General features: G+C 47.1%; 1 long non-coding RNA gene across 1 annotated transcript in view; it reads right to left on the bottom strand.

Moving 5' to 3' along the window:
- LOC109293200 overlaps positions 1-6,826 on the bottom strand; it is a 15,857-nt gene that overhangs the window by 7,665 nt on the left and 1,366 nt on the right. The window contains exon 2 of the long non-coding RNA XR_002096264.1: positions 4,383-4,531. This is a non-coding gene — a long non-coding RNA (uncharacterized LOC109293200). The remainder of the gene's footprint in view (positions 1-4,382; positions 4,532-6,826) is intronic.

Genomic DNA, 6,826 nt, shown 5'->3' with positions numbered 1-6,826 from the left:
GACAAGGGCAGCCCTAAACCCCCCCAAAAAAAAAAAAAAAAAAATCAAGAGATGATCTTTGCAGCAGAACTAGCTTAAGGCACTACACTCCCATCCTCAAACAGCTCAAGTTGGATTAATGATGCCCATCCAGGCTCTCCCAGAGCAGCCTTAAGTAAATTGCCCGATCTCTATGGAACAGCCCTCATTGGGTTGAAGATGAGCTGCTGTCTAGTCACCAGAGATGCCCATTGTTGCCTATCTTGGAGATCTAGCAGTGTCCAACTTGCTTCTCCATCTCCTTATCCTCACATCTTTATGAGCAGCCCAAGGGTGCAACCCATCTTGTCTCCCATTGCTAGTGCAGTGCCTCTTCTATGTGACGGTTTCACTGACCAATGACTTCAGCACCTGGTCTGGCAAGTGGTGGCCTCCCTCCTATCTAGTAAGCTCGCAGTGTTTTCCTCAAAGCACTTATGGGCCTTCGCCCATGTGTCTGCTTCAGGAGCTGGCACTATTTACTAGTGATTGTACATAGTAATTATCTTGTTAAAAAATAACTCCTGGCCTCTCTTTCTACATAAGTACCCTATCCTCACTGCCCCTCAGTCATTACCTGGTGGCAGGCTAACCAGCTGGGACAGCACGAGAGGGTAGACACTACTCAAGGGCAGAAGCACTTTGTCTAGAGAGTTGGAACCAAACTTATGCCCTCTAATCAGGTATTCAGGTATCTCTGTAGCCAGATTAAGCTGTGACACCCTTCTGCCCCTGCTGATAAGGCTATCACCTACAGCTGCCAGGACAGTGGGCAGGAGAAAGGAATGAAAAAGGAGCAAAGATGGAAAAGACAATGGGCTAGATTCACTTGGGACCCATCACTGAAACCTGAGTTGTGGGGGGCCCCAGAGGTGGAGTTACTGGACCAGCCCCAAATAGGGGTAGGGCAGAGTCTGGCAGCTGGAGAGAACATGTGCTGCCCTTACAGCCTAGGCAAACCTTGGTGGCAGCATCTCTCCCAGAGGTTGGGTTTACAGCCCAGGGCTGCAGGAATCTTCCCCTCAAAAGTCTACTCAGGCCTTGGCATTTTTTTTTTAATGGAAAACTTTTCATGTCCCAGGTCAAATTAGCCAGATCAGCTGTTTGAATCATCCAAGAACCATCAGCCCAGCCTGTGGCTTCAGATACTTCCAAATCCTTTGGCATGCATCCTGCGTGCAGGCCCAAGCCTGGAGATTTGGGGTTCAGATGCCCCCGAGTTTCGCTTGCCTTCAGGCATATGGCCACAGGAGCAAACTATGGAGGGGTCTCCCACTTGCATAAAGTCGGTGTGTAGCCGAGATCCTCCTGCTGGAAACTGCTCAGTGGAAAGCTAACTATGAGGCTCTCGTAGGGAGTCCTGTCCGCAAGCAGACAAGGGCGCACCCTCCACTACACAAAGCCATTTGTAAGGCACCTATTTGGTCAGGGTACTGCCCCCTGCCACCATTGTGGTCACGGCATTTCCCCTGGCAGGTAAGTATGTCCTTCCGCCACCACAGGCTGTGCCTTTCAATGTCCTTGTTGGTAGTGGGTGCTGCCTGGCTGCCCTGGGATTTGTTGGTGATGGTGAATGCACTGTAGTGGCTCAGAGAATTGCTTCTCCTTGGTCCAGATTAGCTGGTGCTGCTCAGGATGGGGGAAGGAAATGTGCTCTGTCCCTGCAACTCCTGAGTGTGAGAAGGAAGCAGAAAGCCAGTGACCCCCACAGACTCCAACATCCATTGTTGGGTGGGGCAAAAAGGGCTCCTCGATTCTCTGCAATCCACATCTCCACCCCAGGACAGACAGGGTTGGGAGAGAGCAGCTCTTTCCTCTGGTGCTGTGATAGATGGTCCTCAACAAGCCTTCACCCTGACCTCAAAGTGACCACTCCAACAAGAAAGATCAGTTCTCTGCTGAGCAGGGGCTGGAGGAGGTGCAGGCTTGGCTTGGTTGTTCTGCTTCACACTATGATGCACGGTGATTGGCATGATGTTGATGGGAGCATGACGGACACGGCTGTCCCCTGGAAGTCATGTGATGGCTGTATATTGTTCTAGAGTTGGTCCGATAGTTTAAGTTTCCTTGGAAAATAATGGCTCATTGAACCTGAAAACACCCCAGCTTGGACAGAAGCTTGCCTGTGCCTGTATTCCCTTTTGTACCTACCCTAGGGCTGGGGACTTGGAAAGCTGCAGGGACGCTTAATAAAAATATCTATTAAGGAATGTATTTATCTGCTGCTTTGACATAAGGCTGCTGTTGGAGTGATGACACTGATCCCATTGCTGCGACTGACACTTCTGTCAGCCTGACCTAGTACAAAGGTCGGACACAAAGTACAGCTTCTTTCCAGCACTCCTGCATGTGAGAGCATTGTTACATATTAGAGAGGGCGGGGAAGTCCTGAATGCCTCCTAGACCACTGCTCTTCACTTTGGGACAGCTCTTTATAAGATGTTAATAACTTATCCCTGTTATTCCATGGGTTGAGTCATGCTTCGTGTCACTACAACCACCCAAAAAGCTCTTGAGCTGTTCTTCATTTTTCTTTTTCCTCGATTTCCTCTCTCCTCCCACATTCCCATCCTTCCTCTTGTGCCAAACTCAACCTCAGATTCCCAGGAGTGCATAAACCCCAGTATGGGAAACACTGTCCTCAACATCAGCCAGAGACAAGGCCTTATGCTAGGGTAAAAATCCTTAATAAAACTTTAAAATGCCACTTGTCTATAGTTCTTCAAAGACCTATAGTTTCAAATCTCTCCCTGCAGTTTGGAAAGCAGCATTTTGAAAGGATGAATAAAGAATCTGCCTCCTTCTGAGCCAAAGAGAGCCATTCTCCTATGGAAATCTTTCACCACAAACCATGTCAGACTCACTAACTGGCTAGGAAGTGATCTCCCTAAGGATCTTTAACTTCATACCTTCACAGTTTCATGCTTTATTCATTATTCCTTAAGTTATGCCATGAAGAAACAACTGAATACAATGCCCAGAGACCAAAGGATCCCTTTGCCAAAGGGAGACAATCTGGTTTTCCTGGGAAATGGGACTCGGCATACAGTATCCACAAAGTTCAGGTTGTTCAGCTCTGGGGTCAGGTGTGGAGGTCTCTCTACTACCAGCAAACCAGGGTAGAAAGAAGAATGGAAAGTGATTCAAATCCATTTCAGTATGGGAAGAGTTAATGCTCCCCATCCCTTGCCCCACAGATTTATTATAAAAGGAAGAACAAGAAAAACATGAAACTGGAGAATTATAGCAAGGGAAAGGAGGTCATTTCTTCTTCAGTGCCAACTGCTAAGATCAAAACCACCACCTTCCCCTTTGTTTTCCACCTTCTTGCAATGCTAGCAGTCGGCTGAATTTCCTCTAGCCCAATGGTTGTCAACCTTTTTTCATTCACAGACCCCTAAAAAATTTTGAACGGAGGTGCGGACCTTTTTGGAAATGTCAAATGGAGGTGTAGACCCCTTTGAATTGTAAGTGTGGGTATTCACATACTTTTGATCGATCGTAGTCATCTTTTCCAGACCCCTTAGACATAGTCTGCAGACTTCCAGGGGTCCACAAACCACAGGTTGAAAACCACTGCTCTAGTCAAATGCCCTCACGCCACCACCTCCAGACTCTTCTTGTCTGAGTAGGGTGGGAGGCAGGGCAGATTAGAGACCAACTGGATGTCTAGACTAGTTGTCATAGTAGATGAAGAGTAACTAACTCCCCATGAGCCTGTCACGCACATTGTTGTAAAAGCTCTCCCTGACCATCCAACCTGCTTGACATTTCCCATCCAGCTCCTGTCCCAGTTATGGGAGGTGTCCTCCCCCATTAGCCCCAGCCCTACCCCACTGCTCCTTCTGAGTTTCCAGGTCCCTCTAGTTCTGCATCTGGGGCCAGGGATGTAGTAGCCAGAACAAGAACGTAGGTGTCATATGATCTGGTTCCTATTTCGGGTTTTTCTCACTGGTTTTGTAACTTCCTGTCACTTAGCCTCCCTCCCTGGGCTTCCTTCTCTGTTAAATGAAGAAGATAATAACTACTTCACTGGAAGCTCACAGGAAAAAAGTACTTTGGATGAGAGGCCCTATAGAAGAGCAAACTACTATAATGAGAAAATCGGTACAACTGTATCCTACTGTAATATTAAAAACTGCCCTGGGCCCTGTGCTGCAGGCAGGGTTTCTGCAGCTGCAAGGCCCTGTGATTTTGAAGTAACATGGGCTAAATTCTACCCTCCCAGTTGCTGGGGAGCTCTGAGCACCAGTGCTTTACCAGAGGCATAACTTTAAAAAGCAAATGTTTAATAGGCATGTGTAGTACACATCATCCCCCCAGCCCCATCTCCCCTTATTCAGTGAAATACCATCTTCTCTTACCTTCCCATCCCAGCAGGGCAGAGATCTCAGAGCGAAGGTGGCCACAGCTCGTCCGGTAGTTCATTTGCAGGCCTCCCTGCCTTGGTGCTGTCAGGGATGAAGTCTCTTACTCCTGCCAGATTCACCATCCTCCCCTCCTACAGAAGACACTGGAGGGGTGAGGGTCAGGTACACATGGTGAGGTCACTGGTTAAGCCCACGTATACGAGATCAGGAAGGTATCTGTTTCCTCTCCACCCCTGCTCCTTATCCTTAGGCTCCTTATCCCCCATTTTCCTCCTGCAATTCAGGAATGTGCAGACCAGGGTGCTCTTGGGTGCTCTGGCAGCTTTGCCACTGACTCACGCTAGGAACAGACATTGCATTTGTCCCTGGACAAGGTATGCCTGTGTTTGTCCTGGAACAGAAATATCCTGGAATTGGTGTGTACACACATTGCCCTTTAATCAGGGTTTTGTAAGCAGCTGAATGCACCGTTGCTTTTCCGTCATTGATTCAATGATGCAATCCCAGGATACCTGTTCAGATGCCAGGTGCTCTTTGCAATAGCCCAGGATAAACTGTTAGTACTTTTTAGCCCATGAATCTTTTTAGGATTTATCCCAGGACTCTAGTCAGAGATGTCTGAATGACTGCATTTTGTCCCAGGGTAAAATGGTTTCATCTCAGGACAAACGGGACATCCGTGTTTAACTCAGTGTGTGTCGTCAGGAGAGTTGCTTTATTTTTTGGTAAAATGGGGATAACAGTATTTTCCTGTCCTGCCTGAGTATTGCTGGGTTTCACAATCAGTGTTATATGATCCCTCTACAAAAGATGCTAGAACAATGCACGAGCTTTCTGTGTTATCAGGCAGGTCGTTCCTGACATGGCTGCAAAGGAAACTGGTGAATACACCGACCGACACAGAACAGGCCATTGGCATTCCCGGCCAGGCTTGCTCACTCCCTCTACTGGAGGCACGTGGGCCTCCACAGCAGTGGCTTGATGTCCTCTTGCATTCATATACAGTCGTGGGCAGATCTAGGATTTTGAAAAGGGGGGTGCAGATCGTGCGGTGCATCCCCATATAAAGCAAAACATATTTTTCTTCAGTTAAAAAGAAAGGAGAACCTTCCCTAATAAGTAGGGGCCTAAAACTATATTACTCAATTTAAGATTGAAGTGAAAAAAACCCTTTATTGGAAAGTGCATTCATTTGCTATATCAAACATTATATATAAAACACAAAAAACTAGGCAAAATAATCCAAAGATGTTTCATTAGTCCTGAAGTCATTATAGCTAAATGTATGTCTCTTTTTCAGATTCATAAAACAAAAGCCTTCTTAAACATCTGGACAGTGCCTCCAATGCTTCATTGAAAGCGATTCCTGCACCAAAGCTAATGTTTACTTGAGTTCATACTTCAATACCTGAGTTAAGGTTTTTAGCTAAAGTTAAAAACAGTTTGCAGGGCTGTGAAACGGGAGCTACATTACAGTACTAGGAGCAGTTAAGAGACAGCAGCATTGCAGAAGTAAGGCTAGCTGGAGTAATGGGACCACAAAAGATGGTTTCAAAGGATAGAGGGTCATTAACACAGGTGGAATGACGAGTTTAGATGCAATGATGCAAATTATAATCAGCCATTAAGTCAACTGACTCCCTCACCGCGGCCTGAATAGAAGTGCTGCTGCCACTGCTAGGCAGATGGCTTTAAACCTTGAATGGACCAGAAATTGAAGAAGAGTGCAAGTGCAGCCATGCATCCCATCTGGATCTGCCGCTGTATAGACTGATATTAGGATATATAGGCTGCTAAACAGAACAAGGCCAGTTTTCATTTTGGAAGCGTGCCTGCTTATTTTAGCAGATGCAATGAGAAATGGGGAGGAAGAAATGGGTAGACCAGCTAGGAGAGACCTCAGGACTCCTGGGTTGTATTCTGAGCTCTGGGAGGGCAGCGTTGTCCTCAGGCCAAAGCCACACATGGACTCGAGAAGCTCCTGCTTTCTCACTGCAACTTTAGAGTCTCCAGCAAATATAGTGTAGCAGGGACTGCCACAAAGTGGTCCGGCCACTGTACAAATCCTTGGTTAATATCCTAACGAGTTAACAGTCTGCCCCAATCAGTTGTCTCAGCTGTATGAGGCTCTGGACTTTATTGCAACATCTCCAACACTCTGCCCCCTGAAAAGGTTGCTTTTTGTGCACTCTACTAGTTACAGAATGACCCAACTAAATATGTTTTCTGAATAGTTTAGAAGGGCACCCAGGAGATGCTTAATCATATAATGCGTACATGAGTGGATGAAAGGTTGAGTCCTGCACCCCAATACAGGGGGAGGAAAGGGGACCCGGGGAACTACAGGCCAGTCAGCCTTACCTCGATCCTGGGCAAGCTGTTCGAGAAAATTATTCTGGCACACATCCAGGAGGGGCCAGCAGGGAGCGGCATGCTCA

This window comes from Gavialis gangeticus, unplaced genomic scaffold, assembly GCF_001723915.1.
Source record: "Gavialis gangeticus isolate Ggan-Ray unplaced genomic scaffold, GavGan_comp1, whole genome shotgun sequence".
Lineage (NCBI taxonomy): Eukaryota > Metazoa > Chordata > Crocodylia > Gavialidae > Gavialis > Gavialis gangeticus.
This window is presented reverse-complemented; position numbering and strand designations above follow the sequence as displayed.